Source organism: Pelodiscus sinensis, chromosome 6 (assembly GCF_049634645.1).
Source record: "Pelodiscus sinensis isolate JC-2024 chromosome 6, ASM4963464v1, whole genome shotgun sequence".
NCBI classification, from domain to species: domain Eukaryota; kingdom Metazoa; phylum Chordata; order Testudines; family Trionychidae; genus Pelodiscus; species Pelodiscus sinensis.
Window position 1 is genome coordinate 128,845,548 of NC_134716.1, and position 21,776 is coordinate 128,867,323.

At 56.4% G+C, this 21,776-nt stretch overlaps 1 protein-coding gene across 1 annotated transcript in view; it reads right to left on the reverse strand.

The window, feature by feature from the left end:
- The window catches only part of ATOSB (atos homolog B), a 53,779-nt gene extending 32,558 nt beyond the window's left edge, over positions 1-21,221 (reverse strand). Inside the window, exons 1-2 of the mRNA XM_075932830.1 lie at positions 21,113-21,221; positions 19,919-19,951 (exon numbers count right to left, since the gene is read on the reverse strand). The gene's annotated coding sequence lies outside the window, so the exon portion shown is untranslated. The remainder of the gene's footprint in view (positions 1-19,918; positions 19,952-21,112) is intronic.
- Between the last annotated feature and the right edge of the window lie 555 nt (positions 21,222-21,776).

Sequence of the window (21,776 nt, forward strand, 5' to 3'; positions counted from 1 at the left end):
GGGATGGTTGGGCCTTGATTTTGTTTTAGTACAACCCCCCCCCCCCCCACACACACACACTATTCTCCACCTGAACCCTATTCCCCCAAGAAACAATGCATTAACAGCCCCAGCTCTCAGAACGATGTCTCCTGTAACTAGGCCCAGCAGGGAATGCAGCCAGTTAACTTACCTTTGTGGTGGCAGCTAATGGCATACACCTGCCTATTACCCCAGTGGCCAGTTGTCTTCCCAGTACTTCAACAAAAGGGTGAAGAACTTTTGGAAGAACTGAGCCAAGGCCTAGCTGACTGTCATGACCATGAGGGCTGGCCAGCAGCCTGAGGACTAAGGGGTTAACTATGTCCCCTTGTGCCTAGCCAGGTAGCGGTCAGCCAACAGAAATGCAGGTAGGGATTTCAAACTGAGACAGAGGAATTTGGGGGTTCTCCCTCCTTTGTCTCTGAGCCAGTCTGCTCTCTAGATACTGAGGGAAACAGAAGACATGCTCCTCTCCAAGAATAAGACTCTTCATAATGTGTAAGTAGGGTAAAGTCTAGAGAAATCCATCAGGTTTTATTGTTTTCTGTTTTGGGAATTTGGATCTGATGTCTGTGCTGTTAGAAATGGGTTTTCCTTTCTTTTGTAACTAAGTTTTGCCCAGGGCGGAATCCTCCATGAGTATGTTAATTAGTGGCTCTTACCGTCTAGCCATTCCAACTATGCTTGTAACTGGGGTACTGTTCTGATAATAACAGATCTTTCTTTTTTATTTAACCTGGTAGTGGTTAATTGTTGTGTCCTGGTTTTACTTTAGGGCTGAGATTTCCCAAGTGATCTCCTCCCTAGTTTTCCTTGTAATACTTGGGTGGTGGCAGCGGGGTTTTTATGGTTTTTATTTCCCAAAGTCCAGGTGTTAGGATTTTGGGGGAAGCTGTAGTACCAAAGCCGGTAGAGATCAGGTTTTGGGTTGCTTTTCCAGGCCCCCACTTCTGCACTCATCATGCCAGAGTGAGAAACAGCTTTGACATGGTGCCAGGGTGGGATCATTTTGAGAACCCAGGATTTTTAAAAGGACACAGGTTGTTCTTTTGACTAGTTGCTAGCTTTGGAGGTTTTTCTCCTCTTTTCTTTTTGTTTTCTGTTGCTGCCTTGGGGAGAGGCAGACAGAAGGTTAATCTGAAGCCACCGTCCAACCCAACCAGTTTGGTTTTTTGTAGTTTTCGGGATAACTGGAGGCTAGGCTAGATCAAGGCTTGATGTCCAGCTCCAAGACAGATTCATGCGCCACGGAGGGGAGACAGGAGCATGTCCCTGTAAGTGCAGGGGGAGAGGGGGAGAAGAGAAACCTTGAGAGGGCAGGAGCAATGGTTAGCAGCCCTCCTCCTCCCGCACCACTGCTTTCTACGTGGGAAGCTGCCTGTAAGGCAGCGGGCAGACCTCTGACCGAGAAAGAGGTAGAGTTCTTATGACGACTGAAGCAAACAGAAGCAGAGGAGAAGTGTGCCCAATGAGAACATCTGGCGACGCTAGCAGCAATAGAAGCAGAGACAAGGCGAAAGGAAGTGGAAGCACAGGCAAGGATAGCGGAAAGGCAGGGACAAGGAGACTGGGAGCAGAAGCACCAACTTCACCCGCTAACCTCTCTGCTCCCACGAATGCTGCAGTCATTGTTCAACACCGCAGGGAACTCCCGGAGAGTGGAAGAACAAGAGACTGTATCCTCCTAGGAGTCCAGTGTACAACCACGTGGGGAAAAGCGTCCGTGCCAATCTAGACGCGGTTTTGCGCAAGAAAGCCCCGATCGCCATTGGGACTTTTTTGTGCAAAACAGTTTTTAGCTGTCTACACTGGCCCTCTTGCGCAAAAACATTTCCGGAAAAGGGTTTTTGCCCGAATGGGAACGTCAAAGCATTTGCGCAAGAAGCACTGATTTCGGACAGTAGAACGTCAGTGCTTTTGCGCAAAATCAAGCGGCCAGTGTAGACAGCTGGCAAGTTTCTGCACAAAAGCAACCACTTTTGTGGAAAAACTTGCCAGTCTAAATGCAGCCTAGGAGTGTAAATCTTCTGTGTTGCCTGGAGCTAACAGGGAGGTTTGTGAAAGGGGTACGTGTGATTGTGGGCAGTTGTCTGTGGCTAGTCAGTCCTACTGGGACCAAGGTAAAAGTTTCTCTCAATATGTGCCTGAGGGAGATAGCTGTGTGTGGATGCAGGGGAGCTGTGTGTCTGAGTAAGGTTTCTGCATGTCTGCCTTTGGTATCTAGAGAGCAGACTGGCTCAGAGACAAAGGAGGGAAACCCAAACATTCCTGGTTTGAAATCCCTACCTGCATTTCCATTGGCTGACCGCTACCTGGCTAGGTACAGGGGACATAGTTAACCCCTTAGTCCCCAGGCTGCTGGCCAGCCCTCATGGTCGTGACCGACTGTCTCAGTTCTTGCAACTGTGGCAGGGGAATTGTTAAGATTCCCTTCCAAACCTGTGAAAGTGGAACAGGTCAGAGGCAAGGCGGGTCCCTGCGCTGACTCCATCAGCACTGAGAAGAACAGACGTACCTGGAGCCACCGTGGGGTTCCAGCTCGGGAGAGGTGCGGGCCTGAGGCTTTACAAAGACAAAAGAACCTCAAGAAAAAAAAGTCTTCCCTGGGTAAGGGCAGTAGCCTGTGGAAAAGAGAGGAGGGCACAAGAGTTTACCCAGCAGTTCTGCCAGCAGGGGGTTGATGGCAGCTGGGAACATCTAGCTCCCAAACCCTTGGACTTGCTTTTATTGAAGCTCTGCTCAGCACCAATTGGGATACGTTCTCCGGGGAGAGGAGAGAACTGAGGTGACCCCAGAAACCGGAGCACACTGCTGCCGCGGAGGCAGCAGATCAACGTACCCGGCGGCCGTTCCGGAGGGATGGGGCAGGCTAACCGAGTGTAATGAAGACGGTGCAACAGAACTGGCATCACCTCTCGAGTGCCCCCTTTCTGGCCAGTAACTGCCCACAGCCTCCCCATTTTGCCTCTCACGCGCGCCCCTTCTGGCCAGGTGAGAGCCTGCTTTCCTCTCCGTTCTTGCAACATGACAGCACCTGCCTCTTCCAAGTGCACCCTCTCTTCCCCCCAGCTGATGGGTCTTTCGGGGGGGTTGTCAGTGAATCACATAATCCATAAGTGGAACAAGCAAAACCCCTTCTGGGATATACAGTCTTCACTACCTGCCAAGGCATCCTCCCAGGAGACACTGCCTTCAGCAGCAACCCAACAGGGCCCATCGCAGTACCGCCAGCTGGCGTTCACTTCCAGCAGCCCTCCCTGGGCTGTCTCCAATGAAGCTAACAAGGCCCATCATGGTACCTGTCACTGGTCTGGCTAGGCTGTGGAGCTCAGCACCAGCAGGAGCCAACACTCCAAGTCTTAGGCAGCCTTCCCTGGGGTCAGTCCCGCATGCAATGAGCTCTCCCTGGTCCTGCTGTTCTTCTAGCCAGAAACCCAAGATTCCTTCTACAGCTCCAGGCAGCAACTGACTTCGCTCTGCTGCTTCCTTTTATATGGCGCTTCTGGCTCCTGATTGGTCACTTTAAAAATTCCTCTGATTGGTTGCTCCCCTATAGCCACTCCAGGCTGTCTGGAGGACCTCTCCTCTGCTCTTTCCTGGGGTGGGGTGAGACAGGGCTGGAAAGCCTCCAGCAGGGAGTCTCCACACCTCTCCTGCCCCCTCACAAATGTACATTCCAGAAGAAGGTTTGAGATGGCTAAAGCAAAGAGCAGCACATAATTCACACCACACAGCAGCTCTGTTCACATCCTCAGCCACAAGGGAACCTGGACTGGATGCCTCTCCCTACAGGCATACTCCAGCACTGTGTCTCACTCGCCCCAATACCTATTCCTGCCCCAACACCTAGATGCTCCAGCCAAGAGTGGGACCCTGAACAAAGGCAGGATCAGGAACAGTCCAAATTGTTTATAGTAGCAGCAGACAAGACAAAGTGGAAGAGGAAACATTCAGAGAGAGAGAGGAAGCAACTTGCCCAAGAGCACACAGCGGGCTCAAACCCAGGCTCCAGGACACTCCCACTTCCCAGAGTCTCAAATCCCTGGCTCCAGCCTGAGCCCAGATGTGTCACAGCTTGGGCAGATCAAGCCCCATCAGCCTGAGTCGGATGGTCCAGGCAGCCACACACTGTAAGTGACAGTCCCAAAAAGCATACAGCCAAATGCACTGAGAACATGTGCCTGAGCGGTCAGTCTGACACCCCACTACAGCCAGGTGGCTTGCACATCTCTGCCTTCCAGCGCTTGGGGGAGAGGTTTGTCTGCTGATGTTGGGCAACTGAGCAGTTCCTCTTTGGCTGGCTGTTCCACCACACCAAGGCAGCACAGCAGAATTCAAGGAACCTCTCTCCGAAATGCTAGGTCTGAGTGTAGAAGTCTCAAATACCACGTCCCATTCACTCCGGCTCAGGAACTGTACTAAATTGGGGACATTTCTGTGACAGTTTGTGCTCCAGTGTTCACCCCTTTTTACAAGACATGATGCATTTTGTACCAATGAAATATCATTTAGAAAAAAAAACCCTCATAATTTGCTGATCATTATTGTCCTAGTAAAATGTGTGACAACGCTGTATGTATCGTTAAAAGACTCCACTGTATAATATTGCTGAGATAGGTTCCAAGTCCAGAACAGCAGCCACAAACTCATCCCTCAGAAAGAAAAAGCAAAGCCTGGTGTCGACCAAGTCAAATGGATCATCATCTGGTTAAGTGGCTATTCTTGGCAAGAAAAAAGAAATTCACCTCTTGGCAAGGAACAGCTAGCGGTTCCCATCCCCACAGACGTTTTGTCTGCTGCACCCCAGCTGGAGAGGATTCTCAAAGAAGAGGAAAAGTATAAGAAGGGAAAATCAATAACACAAGCTACTCCACCCTTGCTATGCCATCAGCTGCTGAAGGAAAGGGAAAACATTCAACGTGGCAAGTGCTGGCTGAATGGATTGCAGTCAGCAGGGCTGCTAAAGCTTGTGGTGAGACCTTTTGCTTTAAATTCATTTAGCTTGTCAAGTTGTATTAGTTGCGTTTCACTTTTCAAAAACCAATTCTAAGAGATTAAGTACTGAGGCACAAATCTTTCTGTCTGTAGTTCAACTGTTGTGTCGAAAGCCATGTCTGGACCGAGGAGTTTGGGACCCTCCCTTGGGGATGGCAGGCTTTCTGCATTGCATTCTTAGTAATAAAACGACGGGCTTTCTGTGAGCTTGGACTGTCCAGAAGGAGCGAGCTTGCCAGTGCAAGAGACACACCTGGGACAGAAAGCGCGCTGGCATGCTCTGCAGTGCGATTCATGGCGCGCTGGCTCCAGCATTCATGTGCCTGCTGCAGGCTGCTCAATAGCCCAGACTGTACCCTGGCTGGGCAATGGTACAATTTCACCCAAGAGCCTAACGAACCCGTCTGAAAAGTGAGCCCGGGGTCCAAGCCGGCTGGCGTGGTGGCGCAGACTGGCAGCTGAAACCAGCCCAAATCAGAGTGACCCAGCCAGGCTGTGGACAGAGCAGGCTTCTAAGAAGGCACCACTGGCTCTTCACCTCTGAGTCACAGCTGAGAGGAGAGGCTGAGGCTCCGGCGCAGGACCCGGGCCATCCCCAGAGAGGCAAGACAGCAACAGGCGGTCCAGGGAGAGAAACATGGCTCCTTTCTGCTCCCACTCGGCCTCAGTTGCCCCAGTGTGAACAGAGCTCAGACTACGGGCGTTGCAGCAGCTCGTGCTCCATCCAGCCTGCTGCTGCTGGAGCTTGACGGTTCCTTCCTGCTCAGGTCCGGCTGGGCTGGCTGCTAGCCAGCGGAGCCTTTGACACCAATGCCTTGTGCCGACCTATGGGACGTGTGCTCTAGAGGACAGAGGCTGGCAGCTGCCCACTCACCAGCTCAGACTGGGTGTAGTGGAAACGCGGAAGATGATTACGAGGTCGAGGCAAATTAGGTGGTGTACCACAGTCACTCCTTTTATGCCAGTATCTCTTGCCCGGCCTGGATGCTCTAGGCAGCCATTGTGCTTTTTGCTTCTTACTATTCTTTTGTTATTTTCAAAGAGTTAGCTGTTTGCTGAAGATGGTTCAGTGTAGGAATGCACTGTTGACTTTCAACAGCTTCTGGGACAGGTCCCACAGCCACGTACCTGGTACAGGAGTACTAGGAGCGCTTGGGAAGATCACACAGCTATCTGCTGAATATTTCCCACCTGATAATGCTAATTATTTGGCCTGGGAAAATATGCAAAGTACAGTATCAACAATCTTGTTAGGCTCTCAACACAACAGGTGTGATTACTGTAGATCCAACAGTGTGTAAAAGCCGGGAATATTCCTAACATTGGAACCTTGGCGTGGACCGAAGCCATGGAAGGTGCTACATACTGGCCGCTGGGGTCTGGCCACTGTCCTTCTTCAGGGGGTTCCCGGCAGCAGAAAGGAAGTAGGCATTGCATTTTATTCTGAGGTTTAATTAGGCTTAATAAGCATTTTACTTTCTTAATAAGCATTGGATTTGATTCTAAGATCTGCTTAGGCTTAATGAGCATCGTGTTTTATTCTAAGATTTGCCTCATTGTATTTTACTCTAATATTTACCTTAATATTTGCTCAGTAAATCTATAAGCCTTCCCCCAATTTGTGTGCTCATTGCTTCTGAATCCCTTAAGGGAAGAACCACTGCCTCGTGGCAATACAAGGGGCTACTAGTGCCTGTCTGGTTCCCCTCCCCTGGGGGGCACAGGCAGGGCTGTGGGCAGATTGCAGATAAGGGTGGAGGTCTCAGCTACTCGAAACCAGCAGCCAGGTGGGAAGGAGGCTGCCTGGCCCCGTTCCAGCTGCGGTGTAGACAGGCCCATCCGGTCTCCTTTGTGGGGCCCAGGATGCACCTGGCGAGGACTGGTCTCTAGCGGTAGTTTCGGAAACATCTAAGCCCCTCTTCGCCGGCGGCAAGTGCAGAGCGCTGTGACGTGCCACCTCCCATTACAAGGGGCACTTGCAGCAGGGCCTCCCCCGGGGCACGGCTGTGGGGGCCTGACCAAAAGGTTACATGGCTCTGGCACAGAGAGGGCCGAGAAATGCCACCTAGCCTCTAGGCGCAGTGAGGCAAGAGTTACGGGATCCGTTCTGCCTGGGCCGGCCACTCCAGGCTTTGCAGAGAGCAGAGCCGGCAGGAAGGTCCCCTGTCATCTAGGGGGTGCCCTGGCCCTTGGAGGGCCGAGCCTCAGACAAGACACCCAGGGGCCCCTAGGAAGCTGTGGGGCGTCCCTCTGCAGATGCCCACGACGCAGCCCATGCAGGCACAAGGAGCTTGCCAGTTTGGCTGGGGGGCGGGGAGGCCATGGAGGTGCAGAGCCTGGTGGGGGGGAGCAGCGCCATGGCGGACGCTTTGGTGCCTTGCGGCCGGCCCATGATGGGACCCAGGGAATGGGCCAGCCCACACCCCATGCCCCCCTCTCCTGCTCTTCTCCCCTCTCAAGGGGCTCAGCCTGCAGACACGAATGTGGCTGTCAGCCATGCGTTGCCATAGCAATTCTCCCCCTTTCCCACCCCTCTGCATGCCTCAATGCTGTTCTGCCTCGCTCCTTTGTCTCTAGTCCCCTCTGCGCAGCCCGCCGGCTCCACCCCCCACCCGGGGCTCCGCAGCCTCGGCATGTTCCCACCCGGGCACCCCCAAACCCTGCTGTCACATCGCCAGCCTCCTGCCACGCTCAGCGCCCCGGGCAGCCTGCAGCGGGCCCTCTCCCCTCCACCCAGGCTGTGCCCGGCTGCCTGGCATGCGTGCCACCCTACGGCCCCATTACACTAATGCGCAGGGAAATGTGGGTCCCGCCACCCCCACTAGGCTCCGGGACCAAACTGTGCTGGGCTAGCAGCTCCAACAGGCCACCTTAGCCTCACAGAAGCCCACCCAGAAAACCCTGCCGCTTCCCAACAGCAGGTGGGAGGGAAAGCTGAGGTCCAGAGCCCGACCTGTCTATACCGTCCGTGGCCTTCACACCAGACAAGCTATCAACCCCATTTCAATGCAGGCAATTCTGCTCTGCCCCCCTCAGTCCCACTGGGGCTGGAACTGGATACAAGCCCTCCCCTCACTTCCTGTCCTCGACACTTGTGTTGCACAGCAGAGGGCTGCTCCACCCCAGGGGTAGCTGCAGCCCGGTGGCAGGTGAAGCGAGCCCTCCCTGCAGAACTGGCCGACCGCCGGGAGGGGCAGGGCAGGGCACAGGACGTGCTGCTGGGGCCGGCTCGGACACACAAGCGGAACAATTCGTTAGACAGCCTCCCTCCCCCGCTCCCATGAGTCACTCCAACAACTCGGGAACGACGGGGCCCGATCCCGGCCGAGCCACAGAGGTCAGGCAGGTCACGCGGCGGCCCGGGAACACCTCCCGCCAGGCTTTGAGAGGGCTAAAAATAAAGATGGGCCCCGAGCTGCAGAATCAAGGGCCGGCCCCAACTCCGGGCACTTGCAGAGGTCAGGGGAGCCCAGCTCTGCTGAAAAGCGGGGGGGGAAGGGGGTAGGGAGGAGAGACCCTGACATCTGAGCTGAACCCAGCCACCTGGGCCCTCCACCCCCGGCGTGGGCGTCCATCTGCCCCCGGCTTGACTCTCCACAGACCAAGAGGCCGTTCTGGGACACAGCAAAAGTCACAGCTTGGTTCTCACTTCCCTGGACTCGGGGTATAAAATCTCACCTGCCCACAGCCCTCCCGGTACAGCGGAAAAGGGGTGGCACCACTCACAGCCCCTGCCCTCTGAACATGCCGCCCCCACGCTGCCCGGCCTCCGGCCAAGGGTGCAAATATCCCCCCCCCCCCCCGCCAACCCCCAGGTTCTCTCTGCCTCCGAGTGGCAGCTGAGCTCTGAGGCGGAGAAAGGGGCAGAGCGAGCGCAGGGCAGCTCTGCAGAGGCAATGGGTCCAGAGAACAGGAGTCCTAGGAGGTAACGAAGCCCCCTTCCTCCTCTGGAGACCACTGGCAGGGCCCTCCCCTGCAGCGGCTGAGCAGCTCGGGGAATCAGAGGGATTGAAGCAGGGCCCCCCCAAACCCCACAGCTGGTCTGGCTGCGGGATGCGGAGCCCCACGTGGCAGAGCTGCAGATGTCCGACGGGGGCCCGGCCCCTCTTGGCAGGAGGGCTCCTGGGAGCTGGCGCCGTATCCGCTCGGGCACTCACACTCAGCAGGAGCCTGACCGCTGGAGGTGTCAGCGGGGCCAACGGGCCTGACGCTTCCTGAAAGGCTTAAGGCTGCCCTGACAGCACTAAGCTGGCATCACGTGTACGGCCAGAGCACAGAGCCTGAGGCTTGCCCGTCTGGAGCGGCTTCCCCGCCGCCACGGGAGACCTGCTAGCGCACAGGAGGCCGTGGCCCCACTCCAAGTGGGAGTCAGGCGGGGGGCAGGGTAGCTGCGGGTGTAGAGGGCAGAGGAGCGCCAGCCAACGACCCCGACGAGTTCGATCACAGAGCCCGGACAGAACCACGCCGAGCCCCGCTGTGGGGAACTCTCCATCACCCCCAACTGGAACGGGCAGGGTCTGACCAAGGGGGCACTAGCCAGCAAAACCCAAGGACCATCCCATCCTATCAGCAGGCAGACCTGGCCCTGCAACAGCCAAACAGCCAGCACCCATTACCTCCCGGAGCCCCCTCTCTTCCTGGCTCCCCGGGCTGGCGGTACAGCCTGGCAGGGCCTTGCCAGCTGCCCGGGGCACTCACAGTCCAGGCGGAGAACAGTCTGCCAGACCCACCTCTGGGCCCCCAGGCCAGCCCACAACAAGGGGACGTTAGCAAGCGGCAGCAGCTCCTGTTACCGTCCCTCCTCCTCAGACCGGCCTCCCCCGCTGGCGCACGGCTCTGCTGCCCGCGCAGGTCCTGAGGGGACCGTCACTGCCGATGGCTCCTAGCCGTACCTCGGGGCAGGGGTAATGCGAGGAGCCCTGTGCACTCCCCCTCCCCCACCTAGGAGCCAGGCCTGCTGCTGGCTGCAGCGCTGTCTGTGGGGCCAGGCCAGGCCGGGATCTGCTTTAGACCCACCCCCACCGCTCACCTGAACCCCCTGCAGCCACGAGATCCAGCACCCAACAATCCTCCACCCCGTCCGGTGTCCGGCCCGCCATTAGAAAACCGCCGCCAGGGACCGGCCTGTGAACCGCTGGCAGGAGTTCTCTGCCTTGCACCCGGTGCCCCCAGAACCGTCCGCACTCAGCCGGGCCCCAGACCCGCTGCACCTGCCACGTGCAGAATGCACCTGGCAGCAAGACAGAGTCTGTTGCTTGAACCCTGCTCGCGAGAGGCCACGCCAGGAGCACAACCTGCTCTCCGGAAAGTCGCCTCAGACACCAGCCGAGGGCAGGTCGCCAGCCCCACGGCAACAGGGACCCCGGGCAGATGATACCGTGGGACAACGCGATTAGCCCAGCTGGAAAGGGGCCAGAAAAACCGGGGTCAACAGCTCAGCTCTTGGATCGACTGCAACGGGCGCTGCCCTGACGGCTAACTGCTCCCATCACACCCAATAGCAGCCCTGCGGCCACCGCCCAGAGCACGGGCGACTGACGGGGGAGGGCTGCAGGGGCCACCCAGAGGGATGGGGGGGACGGGACATGCAGGGGCACCCCATGTAGCAATTAACATTTTGACCGGGGCCTGGGAGGTGGTGCACTTCCCAAGTGCTACCACGAGTCACCTGTGTAGGCGCTGACTCCCTGCTGCTCCCCTCCTACCAACACCTCCCGCAACACTGTCCCACTGACCAACTCCCTCTCCCTCCCAGCGCCTCCAGCCAGCCAGCTGTCTCACCCTGGGGGATGCTCTGGGAGGGAGGAGGAGGCACACAGAGGGAAAGAAGCCAGGTGGACAGGGACACTTCCAGGGCTATTATCTGTGGTTTGGAACCTATCCTTTAAATCGGCTTCCGTACCTAATGACTGGAAGGTAGCCAACGTGACACCAATATTTAAAAAGGGCTCTAGAGGCGATCCTGGCAATTACAGACCGGTAAGTCTAACTTCAGTACCGGGCAAATTAGTCGAAACTATATTAAAGAATAAAATTGTGAAGCATGTAGAAGAACATAATTTGTTGGACAAAAGTCAACATGGGTTCTGTAAAGGGAAATCCTGTCTTACTAATCTGTTAGAGTTCTCTGAAGGGGTTAACAAACATGCGGACAAGGGGGATCCAGTAGATATAGTATACTTGGATTTTCAGAAAGCCTTTGACAAGGTCCCTCACCAAAGGCTCTTGTGTAAATTACATGGCCATGGGATAAGAGGGAAGGTCCTTTCTTGGATTGAGAACTGGTTAAAAAGACAGGAAACAAAGGGTAGGAATAAATGGTAAATTTTCAGATTGGAGAGGGGTAACTAGTGGTGTCCCCCAAGGGTCAGTCCTGGGACCCATCCTTTTCAACTTATTCATAAATGATCTGGAGAAAGGGGTAAGCAGTGAGGTGGTAAAGTTTGCGGATGATACCAAACTGTTTAGGATAGTCAAGACAGAAGCAGACTGTGAGGGACTCCAAGAAGATCTCACCAAACTCAGTGATTGGGCAGCAAAATGGCAAATGAAATTTAATGTGGATAAGTATAAAGTAATGCACATAGGGAAAAATAACCCCAACTATACGTACAGTATGATGGGGGCTAATTTGGCTACGACAAATCAGGAAAGAGATCTTGGAGTTATCGTGGACAGTTCTCTGAAAACTTCTACACAGTGTGCAGCAGTGGTGAAAAAGGCAAATAGGTTGCTACGAATTATTAGGAAAGGGATAGAAAATAAGACCCAGAACATCTTACTGCCCCTGTATAAAACTATGGTATGCCCCATCTGGAATACTGTGTACAGATGTGGTCTCACCTCAAAAAAGATATTTTGGCCTTGGAAAGGGTTCAGAAAAGGGCAACTAAAATGATTAGGGGTTTGGAACGGGTCCCATATGAGGAGAGGTTAAAGTGACTGGGACTTTTCAGTTTAGAAAAGAGGAGACTGAGGGGGGATATGATAGAGGTCTATAAAATCATGAGTGGTGTGGAGAGGGCCGATAAAGAAAAGTTATTTATTAGTTCCCATAATAGAAGAACTAGAGGACACCAAATGAAATTAATGGGTAGCAGGTTTAAAACTAATAAAAGAAAGTTCTTCTTCACACAGCGTGTAGTCAACCTGTGGAACTCCTTGCCAGAGGAGGCTGTGAAGGCTAGGACTATAATAGAGTTTAAAGAGAAGCTGGATAAATTCATGGAGGCTAGGTCCATAAAAGGCTATTAGCCAGGGGATAAAATGGTGTCCTTGGCCTCTGTTTGTCAGAGGCTGGAGAGGGACAGCAGGAGACAAATCGCTCGATCATTGTCTTCAGTCCATCCTCTCTGGGGCACCTGGTGCTGGCCACTGTCGGCAGACAGGCTACTGGGCTAGAAGGACCTTTGGTCTGACCCAGTACGGCCGTTATGTTGGAATGGGGTCCCAGCTTGAGGGCACAGCCCGCAAAGTCACTAGCACCCAGGTTTTCTCTGGAGCTCTCCCAGGCCAGCCGAGTATCGGCCCGCCATGACTCAGCGTACGGTAGGAGCTCTAGCAAGGCCCCAACCCAGGCTAGCATGGCTGCAGGCCAGATATGGCAGAAGCCAGTGAAACGCAGGGCATCCGACCGCAGCGGGCATCCATTCCGGGGACTCAAACCCAGCTGAAAGACAAGGGAAATGGAACGCTTTATCAGCAGCTGTTGCCAGGACAGGCAAGATGAATGGAGCCAGGGCGGAACAGGGTGGAGGCAAAGGACAGAGAAAAACATGCAAGGAGTCTGCTCCCCAGGTACCTTAATGAGACACCCTCAATGCCCAAGCTCTGCCAGGCTTCAGGCTGCTAAGGACTTTGCCAGGAAGTCTCAGAAGCCCACAGCCATTCCTTTCCTCTCCTGCTCCGAGCGCAAGCCACGTGAGGAAGCACAGAGAACACAGTCCACGTGAAACAGGCGGAGGGAGACGCTACCCAGAAGGAAAGCTCCAGGAAGAAGAACTGCCAGGCAGGACAGACAGCAGAAAGGGGAAGAGACTCAAGAGGTAGCCAGGATAAGGGACCCAGGCACTTGCTGTCTCGAGTTGAGTCCAAGTGTCCTGCCCCCCACACAAGATGGTAAGGAATCAAGCAGAGTTCTCTCCTGGTCTCATTCATTATATATATATATATATATATATATATATATATATATATACACACACACACACACACACACGTCGACTGGCCACAGGTGTCGGCCGCCACACGAGCACCTTTGTGCTGGCTTGCTTGCTGTCCCATGGGCTTTGGAAGCTCTCTCTACAAACAGCCACAAAACCACACGATCTTCCTTCCAACTCTTCTGCTGGGATGCCTACAAAACCTGGCAGCAGTTTAGCTACTGCTGTGCTCAGACCATGGCCTCCCTGGTACAGCCTTGGTGTTTCTTCGTACCCCCACCCCCCTGCAGTCTGTTACGGTCTTGCACTTGGATCAAGCGCTTCAGGGCAGGGACTGGCTAGAACAACATTCTCATCTGCAGCTAGGGAGGGCTCCAAGGGGCTACAGTCATACAAGGCACAGGGAGAGCTCCAAACACTGGGGGAAAGTGACTTATCTGATGAAAACATGGCCCTAAAGATCACTGTTGCAACTACTGGTATAGGCTTGCAAGACAGGGCGCCCAGTGATGGGTCTAGGAAAAGCTTGACTGGCTGGTTAGGGTTATGCCAGTCGCAGGCATGAATATTTTGCTATTTAAAGTTCTGGGCTTTGGCTCTGTACTTGCGCTTCAATATGTTTGCTTCGTAGTAGCACCAATGGAGCAGCTGGCCAGTGTATTGTGAAGGGATTGTTCAGGTTGGATTGGCCCGGGGAGGAGTGACTTACTCAATGCGCCCTGGGAGATGCCAACCCACGTCTGAGGAGCCTTCCTGTGAATGCTCAGATCAGCCCGTGGGCCTTGGCTTCTACCTGCAAAGAACTGAGTCCCACACGGACCGGCGCTTGGGCCACGTGACCGGACGCCATCCTGCAGCTGCACTTTCCCACAGTAAGAACAATGGGAGTCCCTCCACACGGGAGAAGATCTAAAAGGCCCGGACAACTCGTCCGCCTTGCCTCTTTCCTGCTCAGGCTTCTCTGCTGCTCCAGCCTCTAGGCAGCGGACTCACGCCACTGGGCGCGTGTTAACCGAGGGCCTGCCAGTGATTGGGACGTAGCCAGAGACTGGACTTGAGCCAGCAGTTTGTTCCAACAGTGCTACAAGCCTGAACTCCGAACTCGGCATTTATTGTGTGGATTCTAGTCCCTTAATTACTTCCAGCCCTCACTTCTTTCGGTCTGGGACTCACGCTTTAGATTTGAGATGCTAAAGGACTGGAAACAACAGGGTTTTCTGGACAAACTCTGAGTTGACCTGGGCGTGCGGCTGGCCCTTTGGGATCAGAAGAAGTTGTCATTTGATGAAACTGGTTTTCCTAACCACTGATCCATGTAAGGAGTCCGACTGGCAGTCCAGGGCTTTAAGCAGCCCTAAGCAATTTACCCTGAATTAGATGCGCTGCAAGTGCATCGTACCGGAGCACACCTAGGGTATGTCTAGACTACATGGCTCTGCCGACGGAGCCATGTAGATTTGTTCACTGAGCATAGGGAAATGAAGCAGCAATTTAAACAATCGCCCCTTCATTTAAATTGAAATGGCTGCTGCGCTGTGCCGATCGGCTGTTTGTCGGCTCGGCGCGCTAGTCTGGATGCTCCATGGTCGACAAAAGCATTTGTCGACCTCCCTGGTAAACCTCATCCCACGAGGCACACCGGGGAAGTCGACAAATGCCTTTGCTGTCCACCGCGGAGCATCCAGACTAGCGCGCCAAGCCGACAAACAGCCGATCGGCACAGAGCGGCAGCCATTTCAATTTAAATGAAGGGGCGATTATTTAAATCGCTGCTTCGTTTCCCTATGCCGGGTGGCCTAATCTACACGGCTCTGTCGCCAGAGGCATGTAGTCTAGACATATCCCTATTGACACCTCAGCCCAGCCGATTTCCTCAGACACCCTTCCCGCACAGTGGACGGCGGAAGATGGATTTGGAGTCAAGCACGTTGGAGGGGAACACACCCATCTGACCCAACGTCCGAGGCTCAGGACACACCCGCCAGCTTGGAAAGGAGAAGGAGCAATCCGGCCTGGTGGCCAGGCAATAAAGGCCGGGCAGAGAGAAGACTAGGAGTGAGGCAGAAGTGGGAACACAAGGGAAAGGAAGGAAACAAGCAGCAAGCCCTGGGCTCTGATCTAGTGCCCCAAGGGCCCCGTGAGAGCAGGCAGAACACAGGGGTTTCTTATGGAACAAGGAGAGGGCCTGGTTGGCCTGACAGCCTGGAGATGGGGGAAGGCTGGGGCAAAGCACATGGCCGCTCCAGGCGCTCACACTGCACAGGACACAGAGGCTGAAGAGCAGAGACACCTCAGGGCTCCCGTTTCCCCGGAGAGGAGGGCGGGGGAAGGAAATGGCCGATTTGAATTGTAAGTAGGACTCCACCCCATAAATAGCAGGTTCCCACTCCATTGTCCTCGGAAAGCTCCTTCCCCTCCTCTGGATGGGGCAAGGGCCCTTTGGCGGCGTGATCTCTGCCTCCCACCAGCTGGTACCAAGTGGCTCCCTTTCCCCGCAAGCCTTGTGCCAGCAGAAGTCACTCGGTACCAGCCAAGCAGCAGATCTTGCAGGGAGACCACTTGAGAGACCCCAGGAGACAGGCGACAGCTGGGGAAGGAGGCAGCTGAACAGTGCTCCTGGAGGGCCCCCACCCAGCACACCGGGTCTCCCCTAAGCTCCAAGCTCAAGTCTGGGGGACGGAGCCTCTGTCCCTCCTTGGCCAAAAAGCTGAGGTCACAGGACTGGGGAAAGCATGGGGGGGATCCGATCCACACTGAACACCCACCCAAGCCATTCCCAGTGAAGCATGAGAACTGACCCCCAAGAGAGCAAGGGCTGGGATGCCCCACATGGGAGGTGAAGGAGCCTCAAACTCGTCTCCCTGCCTTGTCAGCAGCAAGGTTAGGGCCCCACAAGTCCCCGCTGCTACCACCACTCCTTCCCAACTGGCCACAAGAGAGGCAGAGCAGTCACCGTGTCCAGACAGTTCCTCTTCCCAAGCCGCCGGCAGAGCTGAGCACGAGTGCTGGGGGTAGGAGGGCTGCTCCGAGCGGTTTCCGTCACACGCAGGGTTTGCCGTGTGGTTCAGCAGCTCAGCACCCCCACCCCTGGAGCTGAGGGAGTCCTAGCTCACACAGCAGAGCCCAGAGCACATTGCGGACCACCAGCTGGGAAAGCCAGAGCGTCAATGCTGCTCTTCTTCCGCCTTTCCTGAGGGAAGTGCTCCAGTGACAGAGAAAAAGCCAACCCTCCCCAGAGGGGAAGGGAAACACGCTGAGTCACAGACGCTACTGAACTGCAGCGATGACGCTGCCCTGCACGTTCAAGGCACCTGGAGCCAAGGGACTCCAAAGTACAGGCTCTGGAGAGCAGCTAAGTCCCAGGCTGGGACTCCAAGGAGGTTTTCCCAACAGCCAGACCCAGACAGACAGCTCCCCCTTTCCTGCGCTCAGCCTAGCTTCCCAAACCTGTGTGCCGCACTCGGAGCCAGGGGAGTCCAGGCAGGAGAACTCACGGGATCCTAGCAAGAGCCCAGCAAGGAGCCAGCCAGGGAGCAGGAGGCAGCTCCTATAGCTGAGACCTTGGGGTGACTGGATGATGCCGACCATGGGCTACTGCCACAATATACAAGCTGTGGCTGTCACTTACGGCAAGGGGAGCGGCAGGGTCCAAGAGACTACAGATCCCAGCATGCACTGGGGGTAGACTAGACTGTTCAGAGGTTAAAGGGGAGCTCTGCAGGCTGGGACATGCAGTCTCCAGAGCTCTGTGGCTGTCATACAAGACAGGGGTTAGCACAGGGGTGAGCAAAAGGGCCTCCACAGGTTGGATCCAGCCAGCCACGCCAGTGGATCCAGCCCGCGGAGGCCCTGCCGCGCCCCCGCCCCCAGCCAATTAGGGCCTGACAGTGGGGGAGCGTGCAGAGCCTCCTCCTGCCCTGCCAGGAGCATGGGGCGCTTTGAAACACTGCACGCTGCTCACAGGGCTGAGGGGGAAGGGGGGCGAAGAGTGGAGGAGGTTTTGCCCACTCCCCTGCCAATCAAGGCCTGGGGGCGGGGGACCTGCTTGAAGCTTCCTTTGCCCCACCCTCTGATTGGCCTGAGGGTGGGGGAGCGTGCCAAGCCTCTTCCAGGGCATAGGCGCCTAGTGGGAAGGGGGGCAGAAGGGTTCCCCCACCCCCAGATCAATCATGGTCTGGGGATGGTATAGCCCCACCCCTCCTGTTTAGGCCCGCCCCCTTCCCATCTAGGCCCTGCCCCTTCCAGGGTGGCCAGGGGCTACTTTAAACATTTTTGAAGTGGCCCCGGGCCAAAAATTATTGCCTACCCCCAGGTTAGAATCACCCCTGCTTTATGGCTATTCCATGGATTGAAGCTCAACAGGGAAATAATGTTTAATGAGCAACACACAGAATCATAAAATACTGTAACCGGAGGAAGCCCAGTCTCCTGTCCTCACGGGCAGGACCAAGCACCATCTACATCATCCCTGTCAGGTGTCTCGAACCTGCTCTTCAATAGCTCCAGAGATGGAGATTCCACAACCTCCCTAGACAACTGACTCCAGTGCTTAACCCCCCTGACTGGCAGGAAGTTTTTCCTAATGCCCAACCTAAACCTCCCTGGCTGCAGTTTGAGCCCCTTGCTTCTTGTCCTGTCCTCAGAGGCCAAGAAGAACAATTTTTCTTCCCTCCTCTTTATAACACCCTTTCAGCAGTGTTCATGAACCTATCTTGTCCACTCTCAGTCTTCTCTTTTCCAGCCTAAACAAGCCCAGTTCTTTCAGCCTTCCCTCATAGCTCATGTTTCCTAGACCTTTACAGCATTTTTGTTGCTCTTCTCTGGCGCTTCTCCAACTTCTCCACATCTTTCTTGAAATGTGGTGCCCAGAACTGGATACAATACTCCAACTGAGGCCTAATCATGCAGAGTAGAGGGGAAAAATGACTGCTCGTGTCTTGCTCACAACTCCTGTTAAACCCAGAATCATATTTGCTATTTTTGCAACAGCGTCACACGCTTGACTCATATTTAGCTTGTGGTTCACTATGATCCCTAGATTCCTTTCTGCAGTGCTCCTTCCTAAACAAGGAATGGTCCTGTGATACATTAGAGACAAACTCAAATATATAGAATTGTGAGTTTTCAAGGGCAAAACTCACTTCATCTGATGATCCGGAGTGGCAGTAACAAACCATCCATCCCACTAGAGACATGGCACAAAGAACAGAACTCCATACCTACAGTTCCTGAAACACAGGCCTCGTGGGGAAAATGCAAGTCTTGAATAGTGGGCAACAGCTATTGTAAAATGTTTATTAACTGTTTTTTTAAAAGGCATTTAGGTGCCGAAAGGTCTTTTCAACCATACTCCTGGTGGTAACTTCCACTGATTTCTATAGGCAGTAGGTGCTAAGCAGGACTTCCAGAAGTGCCTGCCTTCCCCATTAGACACCTAAAGAGCTGTAAAGAATCTGGCCTACAGAACCTATGATTCGAAGTCACTGGGGCTGGGGAGGGGCAGGCATGCTATCAGGCACTCCACACGCACGCACACAGTAATTTACAAGGGTAAAAGTGCTGGCTTAATAGTCTAGGACTACATCCCCCTGTCTGCAGAGGGATATAAATGAAGCACTTCAAAAGTGCAAATGAAGCCGGGATTTAAATATCCCATGCTTCATTTGCATAATTACGTAATGGCGCTCTTTCAAAAAGCGCTCTTTTGAAATTGAGGTTTACAGGATCTTTTGAAAAAGCGCCCCATTTTTTAAAGAACCGCGTCTAGTCTGTAGCTTCACTTTCAAAATGGCACTTTTTCGAAAGAGCGCCATTACGTGATTATGCAAATGAAGCACAGGATATTTAAATCCCTGCTTCATTTCACTTTTGAAGCGCTTCACTTACATCCCTCTGCCAACAGCAGGATGTAGTCTAGACATAGCCTTGGAGACTGAAAGAGGAGACTCATCTACAAGGCACAGCCCAGACAGAAAAGCAGCAAGCTTCCCCACCCCCACAGTGTCCCCCCATTAAGACCTCAGCCCTCTGCCAAGACTTTCAGAAGGGACAGATTTGTTTGTCTTGGATCCAAACAGTCCTCAGAAGGTAGGATGATCACATATCCCAGTTTTATCTGGACTGTCTTGATTACTGAAATCTTTGTCTTATATAAGACTCTATTACTTCCCCACCCCAATTTTTCACACTTCGTCATCTTATCAGACAGTGGTGAGGAGTCCTGTGGCACCTTATAGACTAAATGAAGTGTTGGAGACATGCATCTGACAAAGTGGGTCTTTGCCCATGAAAGCTTAGGCTCCAACACTTCTATTATTAATGGAGACTGCCTATCTCCTAGAACTGGAAGGGACCTTGAATGATCATTGAGTCCAGTCCCCTGCCTTCTCAGCAGGACCAAGTACCACCCCTGACAAATTTTGCCCCAAATGGCCTCCTCAAGGATTGAACTCACAACCCTGGGTTTAGCAGGCCAATGCTCAAACCACTGAGCTATAAGGTGCCACGGGACTCCTTGCCGCTTTTGCAGATTCAGACTAACACGGCGACCCCTCTGATCCCTATCAGACAGTGACAGTCTTGACTCACGACCAAACTTGCGCCTGAGTGCAGGATCTCGGGGGAAAGGCCCATTCCCAATACCAGTGTGGAAGATCGCCTGCGCCGCCCGGGGGGGACAGGCCCCAGTGAGCTCGGCCTGGAAAGGGCAGGGCTCGTGGCAAGTCCAACCCAGATCTTACCTGCAGCCTCTGCTCACGGGACGACACAGGGACCTGCCGAAGGGAGGGAGACAAGAGTGGGCTGGATGGGCGCCTCAAGCCGCCTCCCCCCCCCCCCCGGAAATGGGTCGCGCCCCAGGGAGCCAGGATCCTGCACCCCCCGCCGGCAGCTTGCAGGGACCCCTCGCCCTCAGCCCACGTGGGGCCCCCCCAGAGCACCCCTCCTTCCCCCGCCCCCCTCCCGTGGGGCCCCCCCCAGAGCGCCCCTCCTTCCCCCGCCCCCCTCCCGTGGGGCCCCCCCCAGAGCGCCCCTCCTTCCCCCGCCCCCCTCCCGTGGGGCCCCCCCAGAGCACCCCTCCTTCCCCCACCCCCCTCCCGTGGGGCCCCCCCCAGAGCACCCCTCCTTCCCCCGCCTCCTCCCGTGGGGCCCCCCCCAGAGCACCCCTCCTTCCCCCGCCTCCTCCCGTGGGGCCCCCCCCAGAGCACCCCTCCTTCCCCCGCCTCCTCCCGTGGGGCCCCCCCAGAGCACCCCTCCTTCCCCCGCCCCCCTCCCGTGGGGCCCCCCCAGAGCACCCCTCCTTCCCCCGCCCCCTCCCGTGGGGCCCCCCAGAGCGCCCCTCCTTCCCCCGCCCCCCTCCCGTGGGGCCCCCCCCAGAGCGTCCCTCCTTCCCCCGCCCCCTCCCGTGGGGCCCCCCAGAGCGCCCCTCCTTCCCCCGCCCCCCTCCCGTGGGGCCCCCCAGAGCGCCCCTCCTTCCCCCGCCTCCTCCCGTGGGGCCCCCCAGAGCACCCCTCCTTCCCCCGCCCCCTCCCGTGGGGCCCCCCCCAGAGCGCCCCTCCTTCCCCCGCCTCCTCCCGTGGGGCCCCCCAGAGCGCCCCTCCTTTCCCCGCCCCCTCCCGTGGGGCCCCCCAGAGCGCCCCTCCTTCCCCCGCCTCCTCCCGTGGGGCCCCCCAGAGCACCCCTCCTTCCCCCGCCCCCTCCCGTGGGGCCCCCCAGAGCGCCCCTCCTTCCCCCGCCTCCTCCCGTGGGGCCCCCCAGAGCACCCCTCCTTTCCCCGCCCCCCTCCCGTGGGGCCCCCCAGAGCGTCCCTCCTTCCCCCGCCCCCTCCCGTGGGGCCCCCCCAGAGCGCCCCTCCTTCCCCCGCCCCCCTCCCGTGGGGCCCCCCAGAGCACCCCTCCTTCCCCCGCGGCTCCCCCGGCCCGGCTCCCGCCACCCACCGACTCCCAGCGCCGCCGAGAGCCTCCCGCAGCTGCTTCCGGGTCTAGCCTGAGACCCCGCCTCTGGGCCCCGCCCCCTCGCGCTGATTGGCGGTTGTGACGCGGCCAGGGCTGGGCCCGGAGACTTACCGGCGTCACAGCCAATAGCAAGGCGGGGGGCCGTGACGTGCGCCCCTAAGCCCCGCCCGCCGCCCGCCTCCTCCACGTGCGGTTCTGTGATGACAGCGGGGAAGGGGCGGGCCTTGGGGAGAGGCGGCTTCTCATTGGCGGGGGCCTAAGGGGCGGGTCCGCGAGCCAAGGAGTCGGGAGCGAGCCCCAACTTCGCCGTGTGACCCTTCACCCCTGACCTCTGCCCCGGCTGACCCTCCCCCGCCCCTCCCCCGGGCCGGCCGCGTTCGCTCCCGCCCCTGACACCCCCCCGCTCGGACTCACCCCCCCCGGCGAGGTTCACCCCCCCAGGGCTCTCTGCCCCCCATGGTGGGGTGACCCCCCCAGAGCTCTCTGCCCCCCCATGGTGGGGTGACCCCCCCAGGGCTCTCTGCCCCCCCATGGTGGGATGTACCCCCCCCAGGGCTCTCTGCCCCCCATGGTGGGGTGACCCCCCCAGAGCTCTCTGCCCCCCCATGGTGGGGTGACCCCCCCAGGGCTCTCTGCCCCCCCATGG